Source organism: Diuraphis noxia, unplaced genomic scaffold (genome assembly GCF_037042655.1).
Source record: "Diuraphis noxia isolate RWA-SAM2 unplaced genomic scaffold, SU_Dnox_SAM2 contig0003, whole genome shotgun sequence".
Classification (NCBI taxonomy): Eukaryota; Metazoa; Arthropoda; class Insecta; order Hemiptera; family Aphididae; genus Diuraphis; species Diuraphis noxia.
In genome coordinates, this window is record NW_028301713.1 from 12,862,290 (window position 1) to 12,877,175 (window position 14,886).

The window sequence follows — 14,886 nt, forward strand, 5'->3', positions numbered from 1 at the left end:
GTAGAGTGAGTTCTCTGACCGACATTGAACGACACACGCTCCTCAACACCCCGTTATTTTGATTTTCGTGTTGATAATTTTCTGGCAGTTGTGTTTTCAGAGATGGGGGTCGTTCTCCGACAAACATAAATTTGATAACATGGTATAACCTCAAATTATTTCCATTACCAACATAATTTTTATTAAATTGACGTTAGGGAAATTTTGTGCTAAAAAGTAAACAAATTTGTAATCTGAATCGTCGAAACTTAAAAGCTCATTTTTAAGAATAAAACCGCTTAAAAATAAAATCTTTGAAATTAAGGCCATCTAAATCGAACAATATTATAATGCTCTATTGTTTTTACTTCTGTCATTATTGTAGACTCTACAAACTTAAATTTTGTAGTAGATATATCTTTATAATAAATAAAATGTAAATACCATGGCTAAATAAATTTATAATATGAATAAAATTTAAATACCATGGTTAAATGTATTTATAATATAAATAAAATTTAAATACATAATATATTATTATTTATTATTTTTGTTTGTGTATTAATGAACATCAGATGAGAAAACCACAGGGCTGGAAGTTGTTTAATATATAATTATATTTTATTATAATATAAAATAAAATAATAAAAATATACTGTTGGAAAAATGTAGTTGTTTATCCAATTCATCAAATGCCACCAATATTGTTTAAGTCTATCTGGCCTTTATTAATGTTTGTAATATTCTTTTAAATTTATTTTACTTTTATTTATAGAACTATAGTATAGTTGTTCAACCAACTAAATTTGATTGCATTTGTTTACAGTTATGTATTTATACTTCAGTAGTTTAAAATATAAAGTGTATTATTGTATTTGTTTAATTAATAAAATACGTTTAAATAATTATCTTCATCAAAAATATTTTTTAGAACTAACTTATACTTAATGATGGGATTTTTTAAATTTGCAAATCAACATTTTTTTTTATAAATAAATGATACAAAATTTAATTTTAATATTAACAATTATTTTTGAAAAATAGGAATATAAATAAGCTTACCTTGTTTACTCTTTATTTTAGTTTATTAAATTAGTTTAAAAAATCACACTATACAATGTTACAAACATACATAGGTGTAAATCCAAATGTAGGCAAGATAAGTTAAACTTACTTTTCTTATTTATTTAACACGTTAAAAGTTAGTAAGTTTTACTTACATACTTTAATCAGTTTAATACATTATAAAATCTAATCAGGAAAAATGAATTACCTCGTTAACGCCAAGATGTAAAGTATGTAACATATAAAATCAATTTATGTCAAGATAATATGGAGTTATTTTTGTTTAATTTATGACATTTTACTTATCTACAAAATACCATTGTGGCGACGTAAACAACGCACCACGAGTCGTCCAAGTTGTTTACAATATTGTCAGTGAATAATGGGAAATCCCATGTTCTAGAATATACGATAATTATCTCGTGAGGGTAATTTCGAAAAAGTTCTAGAACAATCGACGCATATATATACCGACGGGTCAGACGCTCAGTCAGTCAGTCCGAGAGTACCCTCCGCAGCACACCGTGAGGGGTCGCTGTAAATTGCGGCCCATTTTTAATTTTTTATGTAAATTGCGGCTCGGGCATATTTTGCACATACGTAAATTGCGGCCTGGGTATAATTTTTATTACCTACCCAAATATTTTTTATCAATAATATTAAAATCAGTATTTTCCTTCTCATTTTTCAGACTTAGGGCTGCCAATATAATTGTATCAATATTGGTATGATTAAGAATATTGATTTTGCTGTTTTTTTTTTTGTTTTTAATTAAAAAATATATTATTAGCAATTAGTAATAATGTGTCAGTAAAAATGTGTTATTAAATAAGTTATTCGATCAAATGCACACTGACTGCTAGTAATATATTATATTAGTCATTACCGGATATAACAACTTCCAAAAATATTACTTTATTAAAACAAACTTTATTTTTAAAAATATATACATATTACATGGATATTAGATAAATATATTAATTATATAAAAAACCAATAGTGTATATTTTATGGAAAAAAAAAAAGAATATTAGCGAATTGTAATAAAATTAAATATAACAAATTAGCAATATAATAAATTATAGATAAACATTACCTAACTTAGTTTATTTTATTAAAATAATAGAAATGAAATAAAATTGTAGATTGTGTATTTGTTTACCTATTAATAGGTATTACAACATTTAAATATTATAAACATTAAGTGTTAACCAATTTAGCAAACTTTTTTTTTTTGCATTCATTTTGAGTTTATTTTTATTACTAATTAGGGAATACTGTCTCATCCTCATAATTATGAAATTTGAAACTATGTGTGACAGGACTTCTTTCTTGTGTATTTTACAAGGAAAATCAATAGACTTATTACTATTGAAAAAGTCATCAATTGTTAATAAAAAAACATTATTATTTTTGCAATATTTTGCAAATGAATTTTCGACTGCCGTCAACAATCTAAAAATGAATTTATTTGGATAAGTCAAACCTCCCCGTGATTTTAAATTGAGAAATGTAGCTTCAGGTTTATCAGAGTACGTTTTTTTACCTGAAAATAAATTGTTATTGTCAAAATGCTATTTAAGTTTAGTTTATTGTAATTTGTTTATAGGAAAGATGTTTGTATAAGTACTTACCAGTTATTACAGTAAGGCAATCTTTACATTTTATTTGCTTTGTGAGATTTTTGGTGATATAGCCACAAATATAATATAACACACAGTCTTCAACATTTGCCTTGTAATAATTATGTATATTACCATCAAATATATCATTTATTATTAAGGAGTCAAGTTTTTTTTTTAAGGTTTCAATTTTTTCAATTCTCTCTGAAACATTCTCAATATTTATAGTAGACTTAAAATCATTAATTGTAATTGTTTGTTGTGTATTTTGCAATATACGCTACTAGAATGCGCTAGTAACCACACCTGTACCATTAGAAACATTTGAGGGCCGGCCTTCTACTACCCCCCGGCCTTGTCGATACCAGTCCTGCATATCTTAGTCCGTGTTATAATATTATAAACATGTTATATTATGATAAGATAAATTCTGTTGTGTTCAAATTTTTGTAATTATTTTCCATTGAATAACAGGTTTTCTTGGTTTTTTTTTTTTTACCCATGATAATCATTCGCAATGATTTAATTTTACAGATAATAATAATATAGATAAAAAAAAAAATAAATAAATAATAATTTTTGCATAACATTTTTATTTTATTTAACTACATATCGTATACATCCATAAATGAAACAGCAAAAATCCGTATAAATAATATTATTGAACAATGTTTTTGATTTTCTACTTCGGTATACGTATTTTCAATGTCAAAATTATTATTTGATATTATCACGCAGCCGTAAGTTTTATATGAATACAGAATAAGTACTTCAATAATAATTTACGACGTTTAAAAAAAAATATATATATATAATATGTAATATGTATACAATGTACATACGTATTATTCATATACATATATAGTATACGATCAAATTAAACACGTCCTCGGGCTCTCGTATCATATGCATATACTGTGTATTACAATTTGTGTATATTATGAATAAATGTAGGTATATACATACATATATATTAAATGGAACAAAGATATACTATGTATTCATAATGAAACTATAAATCTCATCGAATATGGCGAGAATAAATGTATATTTTATTTTTCAGAAATCTTCACGGACATGGTGTAATATATAGAGGTTGGGTTAGGCCGTACGAAGATAATATCGTATTAATATTATATAATATTATTATAATAACATAATAGCTGGTTGGCGGTCGAATGATCGAGCGAGTCGGGTTCGTCCGGAAGATGATCTCTCACGATAATAATATAATTATTATTAATTATTATCTACAGCGTCACGCATCTTGAATAATATAAATATAACAAAAATTAGTACAATATTATCAATACATACTAATATGATTATTTTTATTAACTACAGCTATCGTCATAATAACGTGGATCCTATTAGTATCCAGTTGAGCCTGTAGGTATTTATTATATTATATGATTTGTTGCTCGGCCCGACACGTTATGATCACGATTTAAGACGATAATGACTATGGTCGGCCTTAGACAATCCGCAGAGTGCAAGCCACCAATAATTATTATCAACAAACAATAGGACAGCCCTCCCTCCCTCGAAAAAATGTAGCCACTGAGTTAAGTGCAGTGTAAGTGTAAGAACGCCTATCATGTTTTTACAGGACAGTGATAAAAAATAATAATTATGCTTTGTCAGCAGCATAGTTTGTAAATTTAGGTCCATTGTATATCAGCTATTATATTATTCTATTGCTCACCTAGCTATTATTTAGAGCCATGTATGTTTTATCCAGACTAGTCAAGCGTTATCTCAGCCCCATAATGTTAGATTTAAAAAAAAAAGGTTTTTAATAACTATAATGCTAAAAATATTAGACTTTCTTTCTCGAATAGCCAGTGTTAGTAATTTATAAGTATAAGTATTCAGATTTGAACTAAAATTTGATTAATTAAATGGTAAACTAATAGTTAGTGGACCAATCATAGACCACTAAATCGTGTTAAGGGACTATTAGCTCACTTTTATATTTATTAAATGTTTCATGATTGTTTATACCACCTAAAATTTAGTGCCGATTTGTCTTTGTTATTTTCAAAAAATGCTATCATATAGAACATAGATGATATAGAGAGGTATTTATATATTATAATATGTTATTGGCTATGAAATTTCAAAAAGTAAATCTCTCTTATATAATATTGAGACTGTTGATTTCTCCAAAAATATGATAACAGTTTATGGTTAATAATTAAATTATTATACTATATTGTTAAATATATAATACACCTAATATTTATATTATATTTCATATAATAATATGTATATAATAATAATTAATATGTATCTATAATACAACGGTTTTTCGAATTGTTAAATCTTTTACATCACTCGTTTGTATGGACACTCTATAAATATATATTTATAATATATACATTTAATATAAGGTATATATTTTACATTTATACGAACACCAGTCTCGACTGACTGCACGTTCGACAACAGGTGGTTGAAAACTAGGTCGTTATAATAATAGTATAATATAGCTGCTGCGGGGAGTACATTATAATAAAATATACGATTTCGAGTTTTGGATTTGCGTTTGTGATCAGTCTACTGCTATCATTCGTGTGCCATCCAAACGGACTAATATAATCTTAACATAATGCATACTTATACAGTGAATAACTCGCGTCGTAAATCGTTATGAACAATTATTATTATCGTAAACACATTTTTGACGTCCGATAAAAAAAATATATTATAATAATAACGACCATAACATCACGCGGAAGATTAATTTAAATAATAAAATAATATTATAGTATATGCCTAACCGAAAACACTATAGTTACATCGATTTAACTGGTAAATTGAATACTGTATAAGTATGAAAAATGCAATAATACAATTGATTTAAACTAGATGTCAAGTTAATTTAAATAAGAACATAGAGTATAATAATGTTTATAAAAAATAACGATTTAAACATGAAATTCATGTAAAAAAAAAATCCATTAACATTATTTAGTAAACATTATTATTTAAATTTTTTTTATTACAGAGTTTAGAGCTTATAAAAAACTTATAAATGAAACTAATAAACTATATAGAATACATAAACGCATAATAGTATTGCATTTGTTTTTATATATTCAAACGATACAGAACACGGTCCATAAAAAAAATAAAATATCAATACTTAATTTAATACCAAGATTTAATATTTTGTATACAATTGTATGATATAATAATAGTGTTTGTGTGCAACGATTTAAATAAAAAAAAGTCAATTACACCAAGATGGATTTATATTTTATGAGACTACCTAGATCAATACGAAGTTACTTTCCAAAAACACATTATAAACTTACTTTGGATTATGTTATTTACGAGTCGTAACATCGACGATTCAAATTGACGACTATTATTATCTATATAATTTATGAAAGTATTTTATTATTATTATTATTATTTGACTATAATGTGTCTTGGAAATATTATTATACATAGTAGACTTAATGCGTACACGTCACCAAGTCAACTTGTTTCGGTAAAATGTATTTCCTTTTTAGTTTTTTCATAAGTTATGGTGGGAATACATTATTACATATTTTTAGAGTCACTTGGGGGAAATGTACTTACATATATTTTTAAGTAGATACCTATAATCATGTAAACGTTGCGTCAAATTATATCTAATGACCAAAAAATATACTTCGAAAAAAGATTCTTCATATTTTTTTCATTAGGAAACTAAAAAAAAAAATCACTTGAATATTTAAAGTCCTTGACATTTGCAATTCAAGTCCAATTGCCCTTTTTTAAAGGTCACGTATATAGTGGACTCATTATCCAAAATATAAATTTGCTCCCGTGTCGATTAGCCGCATTGAATTCAGCTCTCCTTAAGATGGGTACGTCTTATGTGCAGGAAAACACGTAGGTATACGTCGTATAGTTACATTGTAAATTACACGAAAAAAAAATATATGCCTAAACATTATAACATGAGACTGTGTTGTTTCAAACCCTCAGCGTTTCGATCATTTTATTCGAGATGCGTTTGCGCTGTCGCATTTCTTTACACACAATTAACATTTTTATGTACCTATAATATAATATACATTGTATATGTTCTATGTACTATACATATACGTATAAATATGTATCACTGTACCATATTATATACTGGACGTATTTATATGTTATATAACTTTAAATATATATTGATACATACACAACATTATACGACCGTATAAAAAGTAAATTTATTTTCGATATTTAAACGTCTGCGATGTGAAAATATATCGAAACGCAGCTAAGAGTACATGCATGTAATATAAAATGAAAATATAGGCAATGTCATTATATAGGTATAATATGTGTGTGTGTGTGTGTGTGTGTGTGTGAGTGTGTAGTAGCAACTACTATACGTACGAGTGTGTATTATTTATATAATATTATGTCTGTGAGTGCGATTGTATATAGTTCATTGATTTAAATTTTTTTCTCCCTACAAAATTACATAAAATAGTTTATACAACGGCAATGTTATTTTATTAACGCGCTCGTCATCATGTTCATTGTGCAGTGTAAAGTTGTAAGACTAAAAATCATAAAATTACATGCTCGAAAACTCAAAGGGCACTACAGAGAACGACACGCATTTGCAGTATACAAACTATTATACCTACGGGAAAGAGAACGCACACATACACAGACATACCATAATATATATTTATTTATTTTATTTGTTAACTCAGTTTATAATCGCAAGGGCTAAACTTTTTCTTTTTGCAGATGACGTAAAAATTTTTCTCAAAATTGATATTCTTAATCAATGTCATATCCTATGATCTAAACTCAATATTTTCGTAAGTTAGGCGCAAGGTATTATTCTTAGACTTAATACAAACAATTGTCATGTCATGTCTTTTTCTAAAAAGTGGTCTCCTATTCACCATAAATATTCTTTTAATGGCACCACTCTTGACCGTATTTTCCTTAAATTAAATAATGTTAATTTTGATTTTAATATTTAGTAAATGTATTAATTATAACTTTATAAATTCGCTGTATCATAATATAGTGCATATTAAACATTGGTTTTATATTGAGTTGTATTTTTTATATTATGTTTGGTCGTTTGGTCGTTTGGTGTCACTATGTGTTCTAAATATTCTAATTACCTATTACTAGTAAAATATAAAATTGCAAATTGGCGCTTATAAATAAATAATAAATAAATACATCAGTTTACACTTTGTGAAAACATTATTGCATCATAAGATATTGGCTAAAATAAACATGGTCGATGGAGAGGGGTTTAGCCACTTTACCCCCTCCCACTGGGTACGCCACAAAAATATATTTCATCATGCAATACACGCATGAAGGGTCTCGAAAGAATAATATAACCATGAGGCGTGACGGGAAGTTGTGCATTTTGTATTTTACCATCACCTTTGCCTCATGTCGCCTCAGCGACTGTCAGGGGCGAATTCAGAGGAGGACGAATGTGGCAATGCCCTCCCCTTCGTTCACCGTATAACAGAATTTAGTTTTTGACGTAATTACTTCAAGGGTAAATAGGGAAATCTTAAACATAATAATATACAATAAATAGCGTTTTTCTTTTACACTTCTTATGATATTATAGGCATTATACACACAGAATTACAGAGTATATATTATATTATTATGCTTGCAAACCGTATATTATATCTCAACAAAAACACTACGTCAACTCCGTGTAAAAAAACGCTAAGTAAAAAAAAAAAAATATATATAAATGTAATAAAATGTGTGATATAAGGTGGAATCTAAGTAAATAGTTTAATGAATAAAATGTATGTATAAATAATTAATTCAAATTTAATAAAAATTGGTTATTTATATTAATTTATAATATGAATTATTTTAACTCAAATTGATCCAATTTTGGTTTACTTAGCCGGAAACAATTTATTTATTGTAATGGTGCTTTCATTATTTATTACATAAACTATTAGTACTTGGCTATACATTTTTTAGACTGAATCTTCCGGCCAAGTAAACCAAAATTGGATCAATTTGAGTTAAAATAATTCATATTATAAATTAATATAAATAACCAATTTTTATTAAATTTGAATTAATTATTTATACATACATTTTATTCATTAAACTATTTACTTAGATTCCACCTTATATCACACATTTTATTACATTTATATATATTTTTTTTTTTTTACTTAGCGTTTTTTTACACGGAGTTGACGTAGTGTTTTTGTTGAGATATCATTAGTTTTTATTAGGGTCAAGATATTTTTTATTTTTTTTCCCATTATTATGATGTAATGTCTTATTTATAATTTTTTTAAGATGTTTAAATATATCGTTCTGTACAAAAGTACATTTTGTTTCCTATACTTCAGCACCCATTTTAATACTCTATCTGCAGTACACCTACCTTGAACCAGAGGCATTTTTAATTTACCAATTGATCTATTGGTACATTTTTCAATATTTAATAAAATGGAAATAACTGTTTGGATTTTGGATTCTTTCTTTTTAGTGGTACTTCATGTACCGTGTTAATACTGCACTGTTTAATAGTAGTACTATTATAACTTTCAACTACGATTTTAGATTGAGTAGACTCCTGATATTTTTTTTCCTCATATCTCGCGCCTTTTGGAGTTAAGTTACCATTTTTAATGTAGACACAATTCGACACAAATATGAAGACAGTCACAATAAAGTATTATAATAAAGACTGTTATAATAATTATTATTATTATAACGACTATATATATTATTTAACAATAAAATGCTCAATGGAAAATGATAGATAGTCGATACGGTTAGGTTTGGTGATACCACGTGCATTGAATAATAATATTATGGACACGAGACAATAACGCCGACAACAAGCTCGTACGCAGGACGCGAGACGAAAGAACGAAATTTCAAATTACGAAAACAGAATGCACCGATACCGATAACTGATAAGCGATTGTGGACCATGTTCGCGTGTTAGTATGTTGTATGTGTCTAGCGGTGGGGGGAAGCAATAGTAGTGGGAGACACACGCCGCCGTCGCAAGAATCCTCTCACTCGTCCCGTCAACATGACGCGTCCGGCGGCGAAAGTAATATAAAATGGTCACTTAAATATCCACAGTTTTTTGATCATAACTAAAATACTATTCAACCGATTCTATTTAAAATTATAAAAGCACGTAGCCTATGATTTTCTCGATCGATTGATATCTCATTCTAACTATTTGGTTCATTTATTAGACCTACAGCCTTTAATAAAGAATACCAAAATATTAACACGTATTAAATGGGAATGTTTAGGTTTCTGTATATATACACGGTCAAGTGCTTCGCCTTCCTTTTTTTTTTACTTAGCTCGCGACACTACCGTGTCGCTGGATAATGTGTGTACAAGTCATACACGCGGTATACGAAACGATGTATACGTGGGTATATAATAATGTGTACCTATATACAGGGTGATCCATTTAAGTGGGTACACTAATTATCTCGAAAAGTATTAACTTTTTTTGAATTTTTTTTTTTTTAAACTTCTAGGTTTATGTTTTTCTAAAACCGTATAATATTTTAATTTTTTTCACCCTTATATTTATTAGTGAAACCACTATCAACTTTTGATTTTCAAATGGTAACATATAATAAAAATATCATGAATTAATAATCCCATTTTTATTGTGAATTTACGCGTTAACATTTTTATTTTTCAATGATTCGTTTGCGAGATACAGCTCCTCAAAGTATTGGTGGTTGAAAGTCGGTACCGCTGGAAAATTTTAATTTGTAAAGCCCAGAAGCTATAACTGATAAATTCGATACCGTTCGAACTAACTACCTAAGGTACCTAACATTAAACATATTGATAATTGTTGTGCTTTGAACCTCATTAATTGAATGTCGAGCTATTAGTGCTATTACACCTTTATGCTAATTTAAACATTAAAGCTACGTTTTGTTGACCTTGACTGTCGCACCAAATCCCCTCCATAATCAATATTACCATAGAACAATAATAATCGTATTACAATTTACAATTACCGATATTTGGCGATACCTTTATCATTATTTATAATTATCTATGATGACCACGGTCTTATGAGATAATAGAATTGATTAAAATATTATAATATCATATTAGTTAATTAATGATAATAGTAAAGAAAAATCAATACTGATTACTGATAAAAAAACTTTAAAACTTGTGAAGTAATATACAATAACGTATATTTTGTATATCTACTGACTTGGTGTACACTATACATGTTTCATCTAAGGATACATCATATAAACAATAATAGAAACATCTTGAAAGCTTGAATTCTTTTCTAATTGAAGGTATATCTTGGTCTTTAATTAACTTACTGTTGCCTATTTTTTCAGTTAAATTGGTTATAATAACAAAAATATTGGTTGTATTTGAAAATGTAATTTTATTTTTTAATTCTTTCATATTTGTTAGTTGATTTATGATTATTATTTTTAAGTATATGGTATAAATATTACTCATTACTCTTTAGTATACACTAAATCTGTAGGCATATTGGTAAGTGTTTTCGTAGTATAGGTACTGTAATTATGAGGTCGGTTAGATAACTTATAATAATAAGACTAAACTTGAATAATCGGAAAAACTAGTTATTACAATTATTCATGATTTTGTTTTAAATAAACTATAACCCACTATAATAACATTTTAGTATATCTTTAGAATAATATATACCTATTTTTTTAAATTGTCAAAAAAAAATCAATTACAAAAAAATATAGTATAATAAAAATCAATGGGTATGGTACACCTTAAAGTTTATAATACAGTATACACACATATAAATATTAAACAAATATACCAGGTATAATAAACACCAATATCTTATGAAAATAAATTATTGAGTTTAATGTCTTATAATACTGTCCAGTACAAAATTTGAACACAATAATTTTTAAATTGATTTTGTGGTTTAAACGATATATCAATATGTACAAATATACTTAATAGCTTTAAAACATAGTAAGCGACTAATAAAAAATTACATAGTAAATGATACAATTTTTTTTAATAATACAATATAATACAGGTGTATGCTGACATTAATTTCAGATGGTTTATGATAAATTGACGAGGCTCATTACCCATTTGTAAAATCTCTTCAGAGGCGCATACAAAGCTACCTAAGAAATTGTTTTATATACCTTATTATTTATTTAAATTAAAGCATATTCAGCACACCCCTATGATACAACTGACAAAAGTTTAAAAATGTAACTAAATCTATATAAATTATAAAATGAGGTGATTAGAGCCATATTTAAAATGTTATTTTCACAATTTAACAATGTTTTATTGCCAATATTTTTTCAATACAATATTAATTTAAAACTTTACTAAACTTGTAGGTCTTGTTTTTATGATTTACCTTCTAATAGGTTATTTTTTTTTTTTTTAATTACCATTCAAAACTATTTCACATTAGTTTTGAATTAATTATAGCAAGTTAATAATCATAATTTTAAATATACATATTATATGGTGCCTAACCTATAAGTAAACATCTAGCATATTGTAATTTTAAATGCATACTAATTGTACAACTTTTTTTCAATTATCTATATTATTTAATTAAAAACAACTTAATTCAAAATTGCAAATTCCACATATTACCCCATTTTATATTTATAATATTGTGAACCACTTAAATAATTTAAAATAATTTAATAGTGAAAGACTATGGATAGTTAAATATTTCAAATTTAAATTTATATAATATTATGTTTTTTTAACAATACAATAATTATGAATATTGTTACAAACAATAAGGTAATATGTCAAAAACAACTTAGCTATTTCAATATGTCGTGACTGAAATCACCCCATTTTATATTTCTATTATTATGAACCACTATAAAAGGCATTTGTGTAGCAGGTGATCTACCAATTTAATAGAAGTGATCCACTACAAGATTTAGGTACCTATAATAATAATATGTATAATATGTACATTGTACATACCTATTAGGTTTAAAATATATTTTACCATTAATTATTAAGATATTTTTTTATTTAGGATTATCAAATCAAATAAGAATTCATTCAAAAATACACAGTTTACCGCCATTGATTAGTGCTACTATATGAAAATTATATTTCTATTATTATCAAAATCAGGAGTACGGCACGTACCTACATTATCATAATAGTAATACATTATAGTTTTCGGCTTAAATTGAGAAGTATGTAATAAGTAATAACTATAATAATTAATAGGCAAATAATAAAGGAGTAGAAGCGCACTTGATCGACTTTACAATTACTACTATGAAAGAAATGCACATTTATAAAATTTGATGGAGCACCTGCTAGATAAACACCCTTCAAAAATGTTACCATAATATTTAAAAGCCCAGGACTATGATAAATCTATTCCAAATTAAATGATACAGTTAGATCAAAATATTCGTTATGCAGTAATGCAAAATATGAGTTAAGATCATAACATGTATTCAAAAAAATTGAAACAAACTCAACTTAACCCCTAACTTAAAAAAATACAGTAAAATTTAAAAATGGGACTAATAATATTTTAACTTAGATTTCGTAGGTGGTAATAAATAGCCAACAACACCAATCAAACAGAAGAACTATTCAGTTGCAAAACACTAAAACAATATAATTTTAAATACAAATATTTTTATGTTACATAAATATTAGGATTAAGACATACCTACCTAATATTATAACAAAGTAGTTATTTAAATAAAATATTTAATAATACCATGTATAATAATGAAGGTGAGTAATTTATGATTTTTTTTTTAATTTTCTAAAAACATATTTTACCACCCATTTAAGTATCAATGATTGATTGATGTTGTTAGCTAAATTAACTTAATTGTATAATATTTGTTAAAATTAAAAAAAAAAAAAACATTAGCAAGTACTATTTTCATTTAACATATTTTTAGTTTACTATATTATTGGGATTAAGTTTTTTTCTGGAATGCAGATTATCAGACTTGATTTTTAATCTTCTTTGAAATTAACTTGAGTAGTTGAGTATTTACTATCTAATAAATTAAAAAAGGATAAATATAACCAAATTATTTAACGGTAAAAAAATATGTTTACATACTTAATTCATTTTGTAGTCCCTCCCAACTATTAAAATTGTATATGGGAAACAACATTTTTATTTGTTATTGTTCTTGTTTGGAAAATGTAATGGACGATAGAAAATTATGTGATTTCAATATCCATCTCCAAATCATTTGGCCAAGTATATTTGTAGTAAATACAGATCAACTTAGTTCTTACTGTTCTTAGTAATAATTACTATGCCAGAATGTAAAATTTGAATATATGCAACTTATAAGTACTTCTGAACAGAGAACATTATATTTTTAAGTATGTATGATGTAGATAGGCAACCATCTTGTTGTGTCCAAGTAGATGGTAATAAGTAAATGAATAATATAATATATATGAAGTTGTATTAGGTTTGTGCTATGGTGTATTGGTGTCAGCCAATAATTTTAAGAGTATAACAAATTTTGTGTTATCAAACTTTGAATAACATTTATTGGTGGTGTAACTGAATGAACAAAACTGATTTAACTGAAAATAAAATTTAAATAAAAACTGTTAAGACGTCATAATAATGTATGGTAATATATGTACAAATTAATGTATTAATCATAACAATTTTTCTACATATACATTTTAAGAAAACTTACCAATAAACTGAATGTAGGTACAAATGTTGTGCCACAGAATATAACAATTGGTTGTGCTTTCCAAGTGGTTGGTATTCATGTATTATCAAATTTACATCACACTTCATAATATAAACTTAAATACATAGGTATATTTTTGATTGAAATATCAAATAAAATACATAAATATATCCCAAATTAGGACTTAGGTATAATGTAATTTTAAGTTCAATGGAATATTTTTGACAAACTTATTGATTCAACAACTATTTTGTTAGGTATATTATGCTTTTAAAGAAATTTAAACTGTCTGTCTACTTATAACGGTTTACAACATAAACTAACTATACATATTTAACTATTAAAGTAATAGTGCTATGCTGCATGGCCACATGGTTTAGTATTTTATTTCACAAGTTTTAAAGTTTTTTATCAGTAATCAGTATTGATTTTTCTTTACTATTATCATTAATTAATTAATATGATATTATAATATTTTAATCAATTCTATTATCTCATAAGAC

The 14,886-nt window shown here is 26.2% G+C and overlaps 1 long non-coding RNA gene across 1 annotated transcript; it reads right to left on the bottom strand.

The window, feature by feature from the left end:
- Nucleotides 1-13,423: 13,423 nt before the first annotated feature.
- Nucleotides 13,424-14,886, bottom strand: LOC149056749 (uncharacterized). The gene is made up of 3 exons (XR_016191175.1): nt 14,384-14,886; nt 13,783-14,264; nt 13,424-13,717 (listed from the first exon to the last, which is right to left on the bottom strand). It is a non-coding gene; the product is annotated as an uncharacterized LOC149056749 (long non-coding RNA).